The sequence below is a fragment of the Grammomys surdaster genome, unplaced genomic scaffold (genome assembly GCF_004785775.1).
Source record: "Grammomys surdaster isolate TR1022 unplaced genomic scaffold, NIH_TR_1.0 215, whole genome shotgun sequence".
NCBI classification, from domain to species: Eukaryota; Metazoa; Chordata; class Mammalia; order Rodentia; family Muridae; genus Grammomys; species Grammomys surdaster.
In genome coordinates, this window is record NW_021604660.1 from 408,133 (window position 1) to 430,403 (window position 22,271).

At 38.0% G+C, this 22,271-nt stretch overlaps 2 pseudogenes; both read left to right on the forward strand.

The window, feature by feature from the left end:
* Positions 1–867: 867 nt before the first annotated feature.
* Positions 868–2,828, forward strand: LOC114625339 (annotated as a pseudogene).
* LOC114625322 lies at positions 1,159–1,453 on the forward strand (annotated as a pseudogene).
* Positions 2,829–22,271: the final 19,443 nt, after the last annotated feature.

A 22,271-nucleotide genomic window follows, 5' to 3' on the forward strand; every position in this document is an offset into this window, starting at 1 on the left:
AAGCATGTTACTTTGTTACTTGGTACATAAGAATATATATAGCATCTAGTCCATGTGTGTTCCAGATGTAATCATTTGGTACATCCCAAAGCATCCATTATTGCAGAATTCTAAATTGCTTTCCAAGTGGTCCTTTTATGATTTACTCTCTTCCTCCTACGTGTTGCAGTCAGTCCTCTTCATATTTAATATTGATCATCGACTTAACATTTGCTAGGGGAATTATACTTTATTATAAGTGTGAATATTAAGATTGTATTTTAAAATAAAAGAAAGTATTACTATTATAATCAATGAAAAATACAAATGCTTACTTTGTTAGTTAATACTGTATGTCCACCAGCCAAGCTGTCTATTTGTGAATGGGACATGTGTATCTATGGAGGAAAAATACTTAAAATTTCTTATTTCACAGCATATACCCCTCCTCCTGTAATTAAAATATGAAATCTTTTAAAATAAAAGATAGAGTTTATTTATAAGCAATTTATAATCTTTTCTCTATGAGTAATATTACAGAAATATTTCACTTAAGATATATGACATATATTATGGTTGTGATTACAGTTTAAAAATGCAAAAGGATACAGATTAAACTCACCGAAGTGGGGGAAAGTGCAGATAATGAAGTATAAGTGAGACCAAGTGTGAGCTTCTAGAATATTCTTCCCTGTGGAGATGTGTGCATAGTACTTAATTCTCACAGCTATTGTGTATAGTATGTATAACTGACAACCAGTAATTTGCGTTTTGCTGTGCAGGGTTTCTGCTGGGATTTAGACTCAAAAGCATGGAATCTGCTCTCTGCTCCTCCCTGTTCCAGAGACAGCCGCATTTGTGCAGTGCCAGCCTTGTCCTGTAGACAAGATGGTGAAGGTCGGTGTGAACGAATTTGGCCGTATTGGACGCCTGGTTACCAGGGCTGCCTTCTGCTCTGTACTTGGCAAAGTGGAGATTGTTGCCATCAACGACAGGGTCTACGTGTTCCAGTATGACTCTACCCATGGCAAATTCAACGGCACAATCAAGGCTGAGAATAGGAAGTTTGTCATCAACAGGAACCCCTTTACCATCTCCCAGGACCAAAATTCTGCTAATATCAAATGGGGTGATTCGGCTTTCTTTTCCGGTCTCTTTGGCCTCGCCGGTAGAAGCAAGATGACAAAAGGAACGTCATCCTTCGGAAAGCATTGCAATAAGACGCACACGCTGTGCAGCCGCTGTGGCTCCAAAGGCCTATCACCTTCAGAAGTCGACTTGTGGCAAATGCGGCTACCCTGCCAAGTACAAGAGAAAGTATAACTGGAGTGCCAAGGCTAAGAGACGAAACACTACCGGGACTGGTCGGATGAGGCACCTAAAGATTGTCTATAGCAGATTCAGACATGGATTCTGTGAAGGAATGACACCTAAACCCAAGAGGGCAGCTGTTGCAGCATCCAGTTCATCTTGAGGATTTCAAGCATTCATAAAATAAATGTTCTGGTTTCAAATTAAAAAAAAAATGGGGTGATTCTGGTGCTGAGTATGTTGTGGATTCTACTGGAGTCTTCACTACCATGCAGAAGGCTTTGGCCCACTTGAAGGGCGGAGCCAAAAGGGTCGTCATCTCTACCCCTTCTGCCGATGTCTCCATGTTTGTGATGGGTGTGAACCACGAGAAATATGACAACACACTCAAGATTGTCAGCAATGCATCCCGCACCACCATCTGCTTAGGCACCCTTGACAAGGTCATCTATGACAACTTTGGCATCGTGGAAGGGCTCATGACCATGGTCCATGCCATCACTGCCACTCAGAAGACTGTGGATGGCCCCTCTGGAAAGCTGTGGTGTGGTGGCCGTAGGGCTGCCCAGAACATCATCCCTGCATCATCTGGATGCCACAGCCAAGGCTGTGGGCAAGGTCATCCCAGAGCTGAATGGGAAGCTCACTGGCAGGGCCTTCCATGTTACTACCCCCAATGTATCTGTTGTGGATCTGACATGCCTCTTGGAGAAACCTGTCAAGTATGATGACATCAAGAAAATACTCATGGGAGGAAATACGGCGACAAAGTGTGGAGCAGAGACTGAAGGAAAGGCCATCTAGAGACTGCCCTACCTGGGGATCCATCCATATACAGTCACTAAACCCAGGTACTATTATGGATGCCAAGAGGTGCATACTGACAGGAGCCTGTTAATAGCTATTGCCTGAGAGGCTTTGCCAGAGCCTGACAAATACAGAGGCAGATGCTTGTAGCCAACCATTGGACTGAGCACAGGGTCCCCAATGGAGGAGTTAGAGAAATGACTGAAGGAGCTGAAGATGTTTGCAACCCTATAGGAAGAACAACAATATCAACAAACCCGACCCACGAGAGCTCCCAGGACTAAACCACGAACCAAAGAATACACATGGAGGGACTCATGTCTCCAGCCGCATATGAAGCAGAGGATGGCCTTGTCAGGCATCAATGGGAGGAGTGGTTCTTGGTCCTGTGAAGTCTCCAGCGTAGGGGAATGGAATTCTAGGATGGTGAAGGAGTGGGGGGAGGTTTAGGGGAAGCCCTCTCAAAGAAGCAGGGGGAGGGAGAAGGGGACGAGATAGGGGGATTTTAGGAGGGAAACTGGGAAAAGGGATAACATTTGAAATGTAAATAAAGAAAATATTTAATAAAAAAAAAGACTTGGGAAAAAAAAAAGATGTTGAAGCAGGCATCTGAGGGCCTACTAAAGGGCATCCTGGGCTACACAGAGGACCAGGTTGTCTCAGTGCTGAGGAATCCCTGTCCCAACTCGGCCCCCAGTACTGAGGGCCATTTCCATCTCAGACGCCCATAAATAACAGGAGGGGCTTAGGGAGTTCTCCTTGCTCTTTCTAATGCCATCAATAAAGTTCGCTGCACCACCCCCAGCATGGATTCTTCCATAATTTTATAGCCAGTATGATGCCAACATGAAAGTGAGTCCAATATAGCATATACTCAAAGGCTCTTACCCAAATCACGTTAGCAGGATAGAATATCTGTTGTGGCTAAGTCCCAAGCACACAGAGCACTTTAGCTGGCTGACTTCATGATAATCTTCCAGATGGCTAATCACTACTTTTTTCTTTGGAATGTCAATGCACTAAATCCATCGAGTTAACTCTGCAATTGGTTACACAATTTTCTATTATATAAATGAATCAGAATTGAATGATCTTAATAATCTCAATTTATAGACTTACTTGTATCTTAAGTAACATTGTATTGGACATTTTATTTACAAATATTGGTCTTGTACTTTACGTATTCTTTATAACAAATTTAGAGATGTGGAAATTCCCACTTATAAAATACATTACTAATTTGTTTTCAGAAAGGCTTAACCAATTAACATTCTTACTAACAATTAAAAGAGAGTGCCCATGACTCTGAGCTTTTGAAAGGAGTTAGTACTATCTTTATCGATTCTTTTGAAAGCTAAAATAAACATTGCATTTAAATTACTTTCTATTTTCTTTCTCTATATTTTCATCTTGAATTAGCAAAGCATCTTCAGATTGTTTTCAATTTTTTGCATGTCTATATTTTAATATTACAAGCATTAAAAGTTTCAAAATTTGAAAGAAAATTTTATGATTTAAGGATTTTACAGACACATAGCATGTATTATGATCATACCTACCCCACCATTTCTCCCATGCTACTTCCTCTTAACCATACCCCAAAACTTCCCTTGCAAACCTCATTTTTTTTTCTTTTTAAAATATTACACTGTATCTAATTATTAGTGCTCCCTGTGTATGTGTGGAGGTATGCCATCGTCTAATAGTGCTTGGGAAACTCAAAGAAAACGGACTGTCCTTCTGCCAGCCACCATTAACTAACTGCTTATAACTCTTCTGCTAGGGGTGTGGCCTTATGAGATCCACCTCCATCTATGCTTGGTCGTGGGCAGGTAACCACAGCTGCTCTGAGGTCATGAGTGCAATTGCCATACCATTTTGACTATTTACATTGTTTTTCTTTCAGAAAACCCTTTATTTTTTCAGTTTATGTACATTTATACTCATTTTCCAAATTTAATTATTTGATCTATTTGTAATTTGAGTCTACTAAGTGTTTCAATTAGATATTTCCAAGAATGCAAGTGTCCCCTCTTTAGACTGTGATTTATGTTGTTTCTATATTGTAAGTGAAAATGTTTTTGGAGGCTTTCTGATCCATTCCAATGATTTCATCTGTGTGCTGTCAGCTGCACCACTTCTGTCTCCAGGACTTTCCCAGAAACCTTGTACTTTAAAGAACTTTGCCCTCAATTTTGGGATTGTTTGGGCTCAGATAACTTTATCACTTCTCTGTCAGCATCTGAGGTCATTGTTCTTCAGGAATAGCAATGACATTTAACTTTGGTAGGAGTCAACAAAGTCATTACTAGTGACTATAGCACAAGAGTACGGAACCATTGTCAGCTCAGAGCAATAGTTGAGAGTTACCTGTATGTAGTATCTGAGCTCACCACAAGAGAGAAAAACAAGAAAAAGAAGAGAGAATCATGCATGGCTTATGACCCGGGGAGGATTAAAGAAAATTACAGGAAGTATCCACACAGCTCTTGAGAGTTCTGTGAAAGTGGTGTGAAAAATCAAATTCATCTTTAGGAAGGCTTTGGATAAACATGGGCATTCAAAAATATTTAATAAGACATAACCCCCCCCAGAATACTTTACTGAGTTGTACTATTCTTGTAGCCTATTAGATGTGAATTGAAAAGTCAAATAATCTCACTTTCGAGTATAAAGATACATATAATTGTTTATTAGAGTGATTTTTCCCTAGAATTATGCTTTCTAACAGAAAGGAGGGCTCAGTATTTGATCTTCCTGTACACAGGCAAGAATTGGTCAGAAGCACATCACCAGGCAGGAACTTATTGAAGGTTTATTCATTATTTGGCTGCCCAAAGACCAGGTTGTTATTTTTCCTAAGAGATGGGCACAGAGAAACCTATGATGTCACTGAGTTAGCAGCTTGAACACAAGCTGCTTCATTCCTGAAGGCAGTCATTCTGCAAATGAATCCTGATTTATATTCTCTTACTTTCTTGTAGCTTTGTCCTAACAAAGACAGAAAAATGATGCTGTAAAGGAGTATATGTATTTCCTAGTCTTCTACCCTTCTCGAAACTTATCCAGAGAGACCCTGAACAAAAAACAGAGCTAGAAGTTTTTGAATTTATCTTGTTAGATTTTTCTAGAATTGTTAATTTAGAAAAATCTACCATTACCTTGAAATGGGCTTAGTGCTTCCTATTGTTCACTCGAGGAAGGTTCAAGAACAGAATGGCATGGCCTCTCTTCCCTAGCATTAACACTGTCATCTTTTGACTTCTGCTTTTTTCTATATATGCTAAGAAAGAAACAACTAATGTTACCTTTCATAGCCACTACTTCCACTACTGTTTTCAATACAGGGTTTCTCTGTAGAGTCTTGGTCATCCTGGAACTCACTCTAAAGACTAGGCTGGCCGTAAACTCAGAGACTAGCCTACCTCTGCCTCCTGAGTGCTGGAATCAAAGGCATGCCCCACTATCACCCAGTAATTTCTGCTTTTTAAGCCAAGTGCTGTTGTTGGTTTGTTGTGACTTTGTTTGCACACATAATTCATGTGCCTGTAGTACATGGTTGTTTTGGAAAATGATTCATTGTAAGCATTTTAAAAACTCATAAGATTACAGAAAAAAAGGCCACTACTGTGATAAGATGCTAGAAGTTGGTTTTACGTGAACTTTTCATTGGCTAGAACTGGACATCTCAAGAAAGAGAGACTTTCTCTATTTAAAATCTTATTCTGTAGGTGATGCCATTTTAAATTATATTTTGAGACGATCTGTTATCATTATCCTAAAAGATTTCCAGGTAAGAAAGGCCATTGTACATTGACCTTACTACAGTGGGGAATAATGAATGCAGTTCTCATCATGATGGATGATGTCACTATTTAGACTTCCCAACTTCAACATGAAAATACCAATCATACTTTAATATGTATAGGCCCTTTCTCTGAAGAGTTAAAAGTCCTGTACCAATAGCAATTCATTTTCCTCATGGTAGACCTACTCAATTTCAGCTTACTAAATACTTGTTGTCAATGAGCCATATCCTGTCGTTGCTGATAGAAAAACAGAACAATTGTGAAATATGAGTCTAACAGTTCAGTGATGCTGAAATTTCTATGTGGCAAAGAAGAATGTTGGGGACTTGATTAAAAATATATTTCTTTTCATAGTTACCAATTAAGACAGCCTTTGAAGAGACCATTGGTGTATCTTTTATCAAGTAGTCTTGAAAAATTTGATGCAGAATTTCTAGGAGAATAACTTTTAGATCATATTGACTGGGTGCTGATGTCTGGGTTACCAACTAACCAAGGGTAGCCCACTTTACAGAGTGAGTTTTAGAATATGTGATCAAGTATAAGTTTGTAATTCCTAAGTTTTTTCTTACCAGTGAATTTCCTTCCTTGTAGAAGTTTGGATTTTTATTGCTGTGAAGAGGCATCATGACCAAGGCATCTCATATAAAGGACAACATTTAGTTGAGTCTGGCTTATATTTTCAGAGGTTTTGTCCATTATTATCCTGACAGGAACTGTGGCAGCATGCTGGCAGACATGGTGCTGGAGAAGAAGTTGAGAGTTCTACATTTTGATCCACAGGCAGCAGAAAGGAACTGTGTTCCACACTGGGCGTAGCTTGCACATATAAGAGACATCAAAGCCCGCCTCCTCAGTGACACACTTCCTCTAAGAAGGCCACACCTACTCCAACAAGGCACACTTCCTAGTAGTGTCACTTCCTATGAACAAGCATTCAAACACATGACTCTATGGGGGGCATATCTATTCAAACTACCACAGTACTGGATAACAAAGTTCAAAAATTTCCTTTGGAAAGGTTTTATTAAGATAGTGATCAAGTGGAAAACACCAAAACAAAAAGCACAACAGGCACACAGACACACTGACTCCCTCTATCTCCCAATCAAAATCAAAACCAAACCAAAAAACTACCTTTGGAGTTGATTTTGTGTTGGCTACAACTATTGTGGCCATGGAGTTGCCCGGGAGCATAGTTGATTTACCCAGTGACACTTTATTGGGGAAAACTCATTTTGCCTTTCCTAGCCAAGTACCAACTGCAAATAGCTTCTTAGTGGTGGGACTGTGCACTTCTCACTGCTGGGATTTTGTTTGGTTTTACTTGTGCAGGTTGTGTGAATGCTGTCTCTCTCAGACACTGTAGTTTCATGTGTGTATCAGTCCCAATGTATTTGGAAGACACTGTCTTCTTAGTTGTTTTTGTCTGTTTTTTTTGGGGGGGGTGAGAGAAAGAGAGAAAAGTTAGAAGAACAGAGGGGGTAAGAATGACATTGGGTAAGAAGGGAGGTGAGGAGGATCTCTGAGAAGTTGAGGGAGGAAAAAGAATATGATCAAAATTTATTGAATGGCAAGATGGTTTCAATAAAAATTAAAGTAAAAAGAAATTAGCTAAGTGAATGTCTGCATTAGTACGAACAAACAAAATGAACCGCTTTCACAGGTTTTGTGCAAACCAATGGGGATGTTGTCAAAGTAGGAAATCTGTTAATAACTGAAAAATCCAAATGGAAATGACTATGAAAGGAAGAATAACTCAGGATTTAAAACTGTGTAAAGTTAATCAAGCAATGGTGGTACATGCCTTTAATCCCAGTACTCAGGAGGCAGAGATTGGCAGATCTTTGAGTTTAAGCCCAGCCTTCTTTACAGAGTGAGTATTAGAACAGCCAGGGCTACACAGAGAAACCCCGTAGAAGAAACAAATAAAACAAAAGCAAAAGCAGTGTAAAGTTAAAGGGTTTATAGCTGATGAAAGGGACATAGCCAAGAGATAGAAGAGGCCCTGATGACCAAGAGCAATAAAACAACTAGAGTACTTGATGCATTTCACAGAGGAAAAGAAAATTTCGATAGCTTTCCTCATGAACAGAGGGATGAACATTCTGATATATTGGGAAGAACATTAACTAAAAGTTATTAAAATGACATATGGTGATTTGAATATGCTTGGCCCAGGGAGTGGCACTATTACGAAGTATGGTCTTGTTGGAGGAGGTGAGGCCTTGTTGGAGGAAGTGTGCCAGTATGGGGGTAGGCTTTGAGACCTTTTTCCTAGCTTCCTGAGGACAGTCTGCTCCTGGTTTCCTTTGGATTTCTCTGCTACTCTAATGTCATGTCTTCCTGGATGCTGCTGTGCTTCCTGCCATGGTGATTGATAATGGACTGAAATTCTGAACCTGTAAGTAGCCCCAATTAAATATTGTTCTTTATAAGAATTGCCTTTTTTATGGTGTCTGCTCACAGTGATAAAACTCAAATTGAGACATGTCATCACAACAAAACAAACAAACAAACAAACAAACAAACAAACAGACAAACTTGTTCCTGATCTTTGTAGATATGTGAAAAACATCAATGACAAAAGTGCTCCAGGGAACATTGTCTTCAAGGAGAAAACAAAAATGATAGGTTTGGTATTGTTCACAGATGGATAGAGTAAGGACCTACCTTGGAGTCAGCATTGTCTTTCAAGTGCTTTGCATCTTCACCAGAGATTATGAACTGGGTTTCTGTCACATTTTTGTGAACACATGAAGCAGTAATATAATCAAACCAAATTGCTGTCTATTTTTTTTATAAAAGTTTAATTATTTATTTTATTTATGTGAATATACTGTAGCTGTCTTAAGACACATCAGAAAAGGGCATCATATCTTATTACAGATGGTTGTGAGCCACCATGTGGGTGCTCAGGACCCCTGGAAGAGCACTCAGTGCTCTTAAATGCTGAGCCATCTCTCTAGCCCCAAATTGCTGTCTATTATGCTACTGTAAAGTATTTAAGTTAATAAAATAACTATGATTGTTATTAAAATGTTTTTGTGATGTTGAGTGTAGGAATCAATAAAGAAAAGGTAAATGGAAAAAATCATCAAAAGATGAGTTAGGGGAAAGATGATTTATTTTTATGAATTGCTTATTTCAAGCTTGGGCCCATGTGCTAAGGACCAGATGATACTTTAGCTGAAGCTAGAAAACATATTGATCCTAATTAAATAAATTCTACATTCATATTTTTATCCCCTGTGGGTGGGTGGTTTGTGCATGTGTGTACACGTGAATGTGTACCTGTGCGTGTGAGTGTCAGAACAGGGACTGCATTGTTAACTTCCTAGTTAAGCAGAAATCAAATAATGGTTTGAACTTAGTAGGTAACTATTTACCTGTCACATTGTAAAGCTTTATAAATATTTATAAAGTAAGTATGTCTATATAATAAATACATCTTACTAACAAGATTATATATCCTTTCTGCTCAATGAATCAAACTAATTTTCTCTATGAGTTATAACAAAATCAATGAATGTGAGTTGAACAGTGCTTGCAAAGCCACCTTTTCCTGTACTGGCAAGTGAAGTGAGCTGTTCGGTAGAGACCTAAAAGTCTGCTCTCAGTATTTTTCCATAGTATCTAGAATGGCAAATGTACAACAGAAAGCATAGACTCATTGGAAATATTGGTGAATAAACTGTACCTATTTTATAGGCTATTTAAGAATGGCAACTAGTTTTCAGGTAAGTATACAACATTACAATGTTAGCCCCTGTTCAGCCTTAATATTAATTTGTTTACAGGATGCAGAGTTTGTGGCTATATGCGTAGCTCAGAGAAAAGAAGTTATAAAGTAATTGTAGATGAAGTAAAGACATTTACTGACATCTACATGTTGGGTAGGCATGGGATGCATACCTTTAATCCCAGAATCTGAGAGGCAGAGGCAAGGAGATCACTGTGGTTACAAGGCTATCTTGGTTTACATAGTGAGTTCTAGACCAGTCAAGGGTAGATGGTGAGACTTGTTTTGTGTTGTTTTGTTTTAGCTGTACTGTACTGCTAAATGATGGGTAAGGTTACCAGAAGCATTTCTGTATGTTAGTTATCTGAAGTTTTTCTCATGAGAAGTGTCTGCAATCTCTTTTTTTCATTTCTGTTTCCTTTCCTCCTCCTTAACGTCTTCCCTTCCTTTCTTTGTTATCCATTCTCTCTTATATTTATTTACATTAGAACTTTACAGTTAAAAGTCCTGTTAAGGGGCAAAATAAAAATGCCAACTGACCCTATTTAGTATCTTTTGATTTGGTAGATCAAAATAATTTAGGAACTTTGGCAGACCTCACTGAGGAAAATGTAGGCTGGGATAACTGCCCAGTTCACCCTTGGATACATAGGCTGGGATAATTGCCCAGCTCACCCTTGGACACATGGTTTAACATAAACATGACCTCAGAAGATGTACAAGTCTCACCCAGATCCCAGCATGCCTGGATGACTTTGTATTATATGGCAAACTGACTTGTTCTAGACTGAGAGAACTAGTCATTAAATGAGGTCAGCAGCTGTGGAGAAAAGAGTTTGTATAAGAAAACATGTGAAGCCTTGCACGTAGTACAGTAGTTAATGAGACTCAATATAATGGGGACCTAAAGATTTATTTTAATGGTTTATTAAAACTACTAAACATTGCTACACATGGTGTATTTTAGGTACTGATCTATAAATGTGTACATCACAATTCATTTGTTTCTAACAAGTTAGCCAGGTTTTATAAATGAGAAGATTGTCACTCCTAACAATGGCATGATGGCTTCCCTTTCTTGTGCACATCTCATGATGTTGTGGTTTGCCTGTATCTCTATTCCACTTTGGAGTGGGATTGTTGGGTCAAAGGGAAAATCTGGTCCATTTTAGTAGCTAAGAATGAGTTGCTTTGAGAAGCAACTACACAATTCTATTCTTGCAGGAATACACATAATCTCCTGTTGCTCCAACTTGTCAGATGTGCAAATTTTGGTCAGAGATTTGAGAGGTATGAAACTGTGTCTTATTTACCTTGAGTGTCACCAGTTACTGTGCTTGCTAGCTTATCTTCATAGGTTTATTTGACATTTTGTTTTCCTTTTTCTAGAACTTACTTTTATCCTTTGCCCATTTTCTTCTCATTGGATTTGTTTCCCTTGACTATACTTATTTATGTATCTGAGCTATTAATTCTCTTATGGTTATATACAGGTCAAATATCCTGTCCTACCTTCTCCCTCCTCCTTCCTTGTCTCACCTCCTTTCTGTCTTCTTTAATAGTGTCTTTTGATGCTAAATTTTATCATGGTCAATTTATAATCTTTTCTTTAATAATGTATGCTTCTGATCCTGAAGATAGAAACATGACATCTCACCTCTCACATAAACCAAGTCTTCATACCTTTGGAGCTCCACTTCTGGGCTTTGCTCCATCCCTTCCCACCCTCATGCTCATATCATTTTGTCTCAATTGCTTTTACTTTATAGTTAGCCAAGATCAGTGAGACGATGCTCCATATCTTGTTACTTGTCTTCAGTATTGCATTTGTTTTGCCTTCAATCTTTTTTATTTTTCTTTGCTATTACATTTAATATTATTGGGTTTTTTTTCTCAGTCTTATACGTTAGAAAATTGGATTTGGTCAATAAACTGACCTTCTATGAGCCTGTGAGTAACTGAATAATTTAATAGATTAATTTGGGAGTTTAGATTTCTATTTAGTCTTCGCTACCAATAATATTTTACCATTTCTTTTTGGCATCTTTTGTTAGATTTATTTCTAATATTTTGTCGTTGCTATTTCAATTAATTAATTAATTAATATTCTGGTCACAGCCCCCACTTCCTCCTCTCCTCACAGTCCCATTCTCACAAATCCCTCTTCCCATTACCCCCTGCCCTCTTCTAAGAGAAGGGTACCTGCTTGGGTACCAGCCCACCAAAAGACATCAAATTAAAGCATGATTAAGTGCATCTTGTTTCTCTGAGGGCCGACAAGGCAGTCCAGCTAGGGGATGGGGATCTAATGGCCAGCAACAGAGTCAAAGACAGCCCCTGCTCCAGTTGTTAGGGAAATCCAAACTGTTACAAATGTATTGGTGGGGGTCAGGTCCAGCCCCTACATGCTCTTTAGTTGGTTAGTGTGAGGTACTTATATGGCATTGCTATTATAAATGGAAACTTTACTAAATTTCATTTACTAGGTGTTTGTTGTTTGAGAATGTAAGTCATGTTAATTTTTATGTTGTTTATTCAGCAATGCTATTGACATTTTGATTGACTGTACATTTGAATGTCAGGTCTCTTGGGAAAATGGCTATTTTGTTTTCTTTTAAATGTGTCAATGCCATACATATGAAAGACCTCTTATTATCCTTCACCTAGTTATATGCTTTTGTGTTTTGACTTATAGAGCAACTAGGACATCAAATACACTGTTATGTAAAAATGCTAGTAATAAATTGTTGATGGGAAGTATCTTTCCCTGTAGCCATAAAATTATACTTCTGTTATTTAGTAGTCATGCTTTCAACAGTTGAGTAGGAAATTTACTCCTATTTTGGAGCTGTTCAGGTTTGAAACAAAAACAAAGCACCTTAATATTTGAGTGGACTGCAAAGAAGGTGTGCAGTCTCCTTACACTGTTTCTCCTTTTAGGGTTTCCTTAGCTCTGCTCCCATCACCTTATAAAAGGAAACAATGACACTAGAGCTCTTTTCATTGGTCACATTGAAACAGCTCATAGTGGATAGTACAATGGCATTGGAACATTTTCCTGATGGAAGGACATAGCTCCATTTACATTTCAGTTCAATGGTCATACCTTATTTAAATAACTAGGAACACAAAATCTTCCTCTAGTGATACAGTGTCATGAAGACAGTGTACAAATATTTTGAACACAAATGTAATTGATTATGTTGGGTAGATTCAATTTCTGTAACAGTCATGTCTAGGCAAGTTTTATAAAGCATTTGCCCACAACTTCAAATTTATTGACATGAGGTTATGTTTTCTTCTTTCTTTCCTTTTCTAAACATGAGGGAGAATTATCTGACTAAAGAAGTAAACTATCAAGTGGAAAAGGTTATTGGAATAACCAATGCCAGTTGATTTGGCTAGAGTTTATGATTGAAAATTGTTATTTTATGAAGATAGCCTGTTTTTCTCCTTTGTCACGACTGTAACTAAAACTTCTGTGATAAATATAAGCTCTAAGACACACACTTTTTCTTTTCTCATATAATGCCAAACTTTTAAATACTTTAGATGTAATTGAAATATTATTGTCTTTGTCTTCCAACTTTGATGGTTTTATGGGTATAATTCTGGGTTATAGCTATATAATTATATATCTATATAACTAATATATATATATATATATATATATATCTAATACATACATATATTATATATATACAGAAATAAAAAATTCAGAAGATTCATTTTTTAGAAAGTCTCATAGATTAGCACACTAAAATCAAACAGAGCAGAACTGAGGAGGAATATGTGGATATAAGCATGTGTGTCCATATGTATGAGAAGAAACCAATTCAAAGCCATTAACAGCCAGCTTCCAAAGCCATAACCTCAGGGTATATTGTTTCTGCTGTGTTAGATTTGTAGAGACCAGTCTTTTTGTTTGGTGTATATGGGAATGATGGTTTTATTCTGAGGTAAATAAGCTTCCTAAAAATTTGTGAGAAGATGAATGGCTATGTTTTTTGTACTGTCCAGAAGTATAAAGTCATTGAATAAGCATAGGGTCCTGTTATGGACAGCACATACTCAGCCCAAATGCTTTCCTCTGAAAGACTGAATCTGTATTTTCTTTCTCATGTTTTTCCTTCTCTCCCTCTCTCCTCTTCCTCTTCTTCATCTTCTTGAGGAGAAAATAAATAAATTCTATTTTATTTTTTATACTAAGTTTCCATCTGTGACTCGGAGCTGACCCTATGCCACAGCTCTCCATATCCAAATTCCTCCTGGAAAGAACTTGTCTCCTGGGATTACTGACACACAGGCTTTCAGGAGGGATAAGCAAGACCAGCTAACACCAGAGATATCCAGAAGGTGAGAGGGAAGGGCAAGAATATAAGCAGTAGAAACCAAGGCTACTTGGCACTATTAGAACCCAGTTCTCCCACCACAGCATGCCCTGGCTACCCAACACACCAGATAAGCAAGACTCTGATTTAAAATCACGTCTCATAATGCTGATAGAGAACTTTAAGAAGGACATAAATAACTCCCTTAAAGAAATACAAGAGAACACAGATAAACAGGTAGAAGCTCTTAAAGAGGAAACAAACAAACAAAAGAATCCCTTAAAGAATTACAGGAAAACACAACCAAACCAGTGAAGGAATTGAACAAAACCATCCATGATCTAAAAATGGAAATAGAAACAGTAATGAAATAACAAAGGGAGACAACCCTGGAGATAGAAAACTTAGGAAAAAGATTAGGAGTCATAGATGCAAGAGTCACCAACAAAATAGAATAGAATAGAATGGAATGGAATGGAGTGGAGTGGAGTGGAGTGGAGTGGAGTGGAGTGGAGTGGAGTGGAATGGAATGGAATGGAATGGAATGGAATGGAATAGAATAGAATAGAATAGAATAGAATAGAATAGAATAGAATAGAATCACCAACAGAGATAGAAGAGAGAATCTCAGGTGCAGAAGATACCATAGAAAACATTGACACAACAATCAAAGAAAATGCAAAATGCAAAAAGTTCCTAACCCAAAACATCCAAGAAATCCAGGACACAATAAGAAGACCAAACCAAAGGATAATAGTTATAGAAGGAAGTGAAGACTCCCAAATTAAAGGTCCAGTAAATATCTTCAACAAAATTATAGAAGAAAACTTCCCGAACCTAGAAAAAGAGATGCTGATGAATATATAAGAAGCCTGCAGAACTCCATATAGATTAGAGTACAAAAGAAATTCCTCCTGTCATGTAATAGTCAAAACATCAAATGCACAAAACAAAGAAAGAACATTAAGAGCAGTAAGGGAAAAAGGTCAAGTAATATATTACAGGGAGACCTACCAGAATTACACCAGACTTCTCACCAGAGACGATGAAAGCTAGAAGATCCTGGGCAGATGTCATATAGACTCTAAGAGAACACAAATGCCAGTCCAGACTACAGTACCCAGAAAAACTCTCAATTACTATAGGTGGACAAACCAAGATATACCATGACAAAACCAAATTTACACAATATCTTCCCACAAATCCAGCTCTAAAAAGGATAATAAATGGAAAACTCCACCACATGGAGGGAAACTACATCTAAGAAAAAGTAAGAAATTACTCTTCTTCCAACAAACCCCAAAGAAGATAGCCACACCAACATAATTCCACTTCTAACAACAAAAATATCAGGAAGCAACAATCACTTTTCCTTAATATCTCTTAACATCAATGGACTCAATTCCTCAATTAAAAAGACATAGACTTATGTAGAGAAACCTGTCTCAAAAAAACAAAAACAAAAACAAAAAGACATAGACTAACAGACTGAATACATTAAGAAGACCCAGCATTTTACTACATACAGGAAATGCACCTCAATGGCAAAGACAGACACTACCTAAGAGTAAAGGTCTGGAAAACAATTTTCCAAGCAAATGGTCCCAAGAAACAAGCTGGAGTAGACATTCTAATAACAAATAAAATTGACTTTCAACCAAAAATTATCAAAAAAGATAAGAAAAGACACTTCGTACTCATCAAAGGAAAATTCTACCAAGAAGAATTCTCAACTCTGAACTACTATGCTCCAAATGCAAGGGCACTCACATTCACAAAAGAAACTTTACTAAAGCTCAAAGCACACATTGCACCTCACACAATGATAATGGGAGACTTCAACATCCCACTTTCAGCAAAGGACAGATCATGGAAACAGAAACTAAACAGAGACACAGTCGAACTAACAGAAGTTATAGACCAAGTGGATTTAACAGATGTCTATAAAACATTTTATCCTAAAACAAAAAGAATATATCTTCTTCTCAGCACCTCATGATACCTTCACCAAAATTGATCATGTAATTGATCACAAAACAGGCCTCAACAGATACAAGAAGATTGAAATAATCCCATGCACCCTATCAGATCACCACAGACTAAGGCTGGTCTTTAACAACAACAAAAACAACAGAAAGCCCACATACACATGAAAGCTGAACAGCACCCTACTCAATGATAACTTGGTCAAGGAAGAAATAAAGAAAAAAATTAAAGTCTTTTTAGAATTTAATGAAAATGAAGGCACAGCATACCCAAACTTATGGGACACAAGGAAAGTAGTGCTAAAAGGAAAACTCATTGCTATAAGTGCCTCTAAAAAGAAACTGGAGAGAGCACACACTAGCAGCTTGACAGCACACCTGAAAGCTCTAGAGCAAAAAGAAGCAAATACACGCAAAATGAGTAGATTGCAGGAAATAATCAAACTCAGGGCTAATCAACCAAGTAGAAACAAAAATAACTATAGAAAGAATCACAAAAATTAGGAGCTGTTTTTTTTTGTTTGAGAAAATCAACAATATAGATAAACCTTTAGCCAGACTAACCATGGGGCACAGTGACAGTATCCAAATTAACAAAATCAGAAATGAAAAAGGAGATATAACAATAGAAACTGAGGAAATTAAAAAAAATCAGATCGTACTACAAAAAACCTATACTCAACAAAACTGGAAAATCTGTATGAAATGGACAATTTTCTGGACAGATATCAGGTACCAAAGTTAAATCAGGAGCAGGTAAAACATCTAAATAGTCTTTTAACACCTAAAGAAATAGAAACAGTCATTAAAAGTCTCCCAACCAAAATGAAAGCCCAGGACCAGATGGGTTTATTGCAGAATTCTATCAGACCTTCAAAGAAGACCTAATACTAACTCTTCAAACTATTCCACAAAAGAGAAACAGAAGGAACACTACTCAATTTGTAGTATGAAGCCACAATTATGCTAATACAAAAACCACACAATGACCCAACAAAGAAAGAGAACTTCAGACCAATTCCCTTATGAACACTGATGCAAAAATACTCAATAAAATACTTGCAAACCAAATCCAAGAACACATCAAACCAATCATTCTTCATGATCAAGTAAGCTTCATGCCAGGGATTCAGGAATGGTTCAATATAAGGAAATGCATCAATGTAATACACTACATTAAACAAACTCAAAGGGGGGAAAAACATGATCATTTCATTAGATGCTGAAAAAGCATTTGAAAAAATTCAACATCCCTTCATGTTAAAAGTCTTGGAAAGATCAGGAATTCAAGGTCCATACCTAAACATAGTAAAAGTAATATACAGCAAACCAGTAGCCAACATCAAATTAAGGGAGAGAAACTTGAATCAATCCCACTAAAATCAGGAACTGAACAAAGCTGTCCACTGTCTCCCTATGTATTCAATATAATTCAATATTGAAGTCTTAGCCAGAGCAATTAGACAACAAAAGGAGGTTAAAGGGATACAAATTGAAATGGAAGAAGTCAAAATATCACTATTTGCAAATGATATGATAGTATACTTAAATGACCCCAAAAATTCCTCCAGAGAACTCCTACAGCTGATGAACAACTTCATCAAAATGACTGGATATAAAATCAACTCAAACAAATCAATAGCCTTCCTCTACTCAAAGGATAAACGGGCTAAGAATGAAATTAGGGAAATGGCACCTTTCACAATAGTCACAGATAATATAAAATATCTTGGTGTTACTCTAACCAAGCAAGTGAAAGATCTGTATGACAAGAACTTCAAGTCTCTGAAGAAAGAAATTAAAGAAGATCTCAGAAGGTGGAAAAATCTCCCATGCTCATGGATTGGCAAGATTAATATTGTAAAAATGACCATCTTGTCAAAAGCAATCTACAGATTCAATGCAATTCCCATCAAATTCCAAATCAATTATTCATAGAGGTAGAAAGAGCAATTCTCAAATTCATTTTAATAACAAAAAACCCAGGATAGCAAAAACTATTCTCAACAATAAAAGAACTTCTGGGGGAATCACCATCCCTGACTTCAAGCTGGACTACAGAGCAATAATGATTAAAAACTGCATGGTATTGGTATAGTGACAGGTAGGTAGATCACTGGAATAGAACTGAAGATCCAGAAAGAACCCACACACTTATGGTCACTGATCTTTGACAAAGGAACTAAAATCACCCAGTGGAAAAAAGACAGCATTTTCAACAAATAGTGCTGGTTCAACTAGTGATCATCCTGTAGAAAAATGCAAATTGACCCATTTCTATCTCCCTATACAATGCTGATGTCCAAGTGGATGAAGAACCTTCATATTAAACCAGATATACTGAATTTAATAGAAGAGGAAGTGGAGAAAATCCTCGAACCCATGGGCACAGGGGAAAATTTCCTGAACAGAACACCAATGGCTTATGCTCTAAGAATCGGCAAATGGGACCTCATAAAATTGCAAAGCTTCTGTAAGGAAAAGGACACTGTCAATAGGACAAAAGAGCAACCAACAGATTGGGAAAAGATCTTTATCAATCCTATAACTGATAGATGGCTAATATCAAATATATACAAAGAACTCAAGAAGATAGACTCTAGAGAACCAAATAACCATATTAAAAAATGGGGAACAGAGCTAAACACAGAATTCTCAACTGAGGAAACTTGAATGGCCAAAAAGCACCTAAAGAAATGTTCAACATCCTTAGTCATCAGGGAAATGCAACTTGAAACTACCCTGAGATACCATCTCATACCAGTCAGTATGGCTAAGATCCAATACTCAGGTGATTGCAGATGCTGGTGAGGATGTGGAGAAAGAACACTCCTCAATTGAGGTAAATCTCTATCCCAAATAAGCCTGGTTAAATAAAACACAATTCAATAATTAGGAATAGAAGTTGCATGCCTAGATTGGGCAGATTTACCACTACACTACTATATTCCCCATCGATGAGACCCCTTATAACTTGTGGTTTCTCCAGCCAAGAGCTTCTCCTCAGTTCTCCTCCTCTTTTCCTCTCTCTCCTCCCTCTTCTTCCCAAACTTTTTAGCTCCACCTTCCCTTCTACTCCCAAATCATTGACTCCAGCCTTTATTTACAGGTTAAGGTGAGGAACAGGTTCACAAGAAGTCACCTGTATAAGTGATCCACTCCTCATTCATAGCCCCTTTCTAGAAAGTGGAATTAGCATCAAAATACAAGACCAGGGCTAGCCACAATACTCTTCCATTGCTGGTGGGATTGCAAACTGATACAATCACTCTAGAAATCAGTCTGGCAGTTTCTCAGAAAATTGGACATAGTACTACATGAGGAACCAGTTATACTTACCACTCTTGGGATTATTCCCAGAAGATGCTCAAACATGTAATAAGGATGCATGCTCCACTATGTTCATAACAGTTTTATTTATAATAGCCAGAAGCTGGAAAGAACCCAGATGTCTTTCAACAGAAGAATGGATACAGAAAATGTGGTACATTTACTCAATGGAGTACTACTCAGCTAAGTCATTTAAAAAAATGACTTAATGAAAGTTTTAGGCAAATGGATGATACTAGAAAATATTGTGAGTGAGGTAACTAGATCACAAAAGAACACACATGGTATGCACTCAATGATAAGTGGATATTAGCTCAAAATTTGGAAAACCAAGATACAATTCACAGACCATAAGAAGCTCAAAAGGAAGGAAGACCAAAGTGTGGATGCTTCATTGCTTCTTAGAAGGGTGAACTAAATAGAGGAGGAAATATGGAGACAAAGTGTGGAGCAGAGACTGAAGGAAAGGCCATCCAGAGCCTGCTCCCATGGGGATTCATTCCATATACAGTCACCAAACCTGGAGGCTATTGCGGATAATGTGCTTGCTGACAGGAGCCTGATATGGTTGTCCCCTGAGATGCTCTCCCAGAGCCTGACAAATACAGAGAGGGATGCTTGCAACCAACCACTGGACTGAGCAGGTGGGTCCTGGATGGGGGAGTTGGAGAAGGGACTGAAGGAGCTAAGGGGATTTGCAGTCCCATGGGGAGCAACAGCCACCAACCAGGCAGCACACACTGTTGGTACAAGGCCCAGGACACATATGCAGTAGAAGACTGCCTGGTCTGGCCTCAGAGAAGATGTACCTAACCCTGGAGTGACTTGAAGTTCCAGGGAGTGGGAAGGCCTGGCAGGATGGAGTGGTATGGGGTGTCATCAGGGATGGGGACATCTTCTTGGAGCTGGGGGAGGAATCGGATGAGGAACTGTCGGAGGGCAGACAGGTAGGGGGAATAACGACTGTACAGAAAAGAAAAATTAAAGATAATTTTAAAAAATTAATTTTTAAACAATGTTTCAATATATAAAAACATTAAATTTTGTTATCTAGTTACAAGTCCTATGTCTGTTTAAAAATTGACCACTTCTCTGAAAGTCTCATATATGCTTTGATTATATCCACCTCTTATGTCAATTCTTATCTGATCCACTCTCATTTCCTATATACCCAATTTTGTGTTCCCCCTTTTAAAAACAGCTCTTCAAGATCAACTTGTGCTCTCCAAATATTGCTGGATAATGGCATTGGATGTGTGATTGTCCACTAAAGTGTGGTTGACTTACCAGAGAATGCTTTTTATTAGTTTTTTAAAGAATTTCTTACAATGTGTTTTGATCATATTTGTCTCCAGCCCCATTTGACATTTCCATCAGTATCAACCTCCTAACTTTGTGTCCTCCCTTTCTTTAAAAAAATTACTTCACCAAATCCCATTTCTTCTTTCCATATACTCCTGGGTGTGGTGTCATCCTTCCAAGATTGCTAGAAATACCAAGGGTTGCACACCTAGAGAAGACTAATTTTCTCACCTCTGGAAATCATCCATCATCAACCACTCTTTGGTTAAGGCATGGGCTCATGATCATACCCCCAGACCTTCTTCATGCTAGAATGATGATTGGTTTGAAACTTAAGACTTTTTAAAAGAAAAATAACCTTTTATAGTTTTTAAGCATCATCTTATAAAAACTACAAAAATAACTTTGAAGCATAGTGGGACAATCCTTGGAGTAGGACATTTACTATTGACACTGTTAATTCTAAAGTTTCAGCTGTGTTTCTGTCTGATCCTATTTTCTCCAGGGGTAAACATGGCTGGGTAGCACTCAGAGAAACTTGTGCATTTTTTATTTTGTTCCTAACATAGTATTGTCTTATTACATGTTCATGGTAGGGATACTGCTGTGGGTGCACATTGAGCAAAATTCACCTCTTTCACAAAAGTTTATCCAGTCTTATTTTCTTTTTTTCTTTTATTGGATATTTTATTTACTTACATTTCACATGTTGTTCCCTGTGTCCTTCTCCCAGCCTTGAGTAGGCCTGGGAGACAATAGACCAAACAATAGGACTCCAGAGGTATTGCCTGCCCTTGGTAGAGGCATTGTCTGCCTTGGCGCCTCCTTGGCTGTCTGTAGCCTGGTACACAAGCTGAGAAGAATAGACTGCCTGTTGAGCTTGTCTTGATATCTCTGGCCTGTGCGATTAAGGATGGATTCCCCACACCCACAGCAGGATGGATTCCCCTCACCCCCAGCGGGCTGAAGCAAGAAGGAACTTTGGGGATGGAGGTGGGCTTTCCCATTTAAATTGAAAGCTGAACATTAAAGCATTGAGCCTTGATCAGAAACCTTTGTCCTGGCTTCATCTCTTCCCGCCCTCCTCCCATTCCCAGCCTCTCTTTCAGGTGAACCCAGTTGACTGTGGCCACTGGCCGAAAACAGAATGGTGCCCAACATGTGGCCTAAATACGAGAGACCACCTGAAGAACGCTGTCTTGAGTAGAGCTCTACAGAAAACAGAACAAGAAGAGTATCCTGGACACTTGGTAAACAATGAACAGCATTGATGCTAGCTATGGCTGTGTTTACAAGAAGTGTATTTATGGGGATACAGTCTAAGTGAATTAGGTATTGATCTGGTGCCGATTTTGCCTAAGAGGTGACAGTGAATTATAGGTCAGCAGAATTCTAAACAGACATTGCCTGCAGTCTAAGAGCAGTTTCAGGCAGGAAGAACAGTGTTAGAAGGATTTGGAAATCTAAGAACACTGCAGTGTACTATCAATAGCCGCTCCGCTACATCTCCTAAAGAAAGAGATGAAGAGTTATACCTTGAATATGAGAGAGAGAAAGGGTTTCAGGAGACAGTTGTCCTCTCTCTGAGCTGTGTCAGCAAAAAAAGAATGAAAAGGCTATTTCAGAACTCTCCTAGGAACAGGAAGAAATTCAAGAGATGTCCTGAATTTCTCTT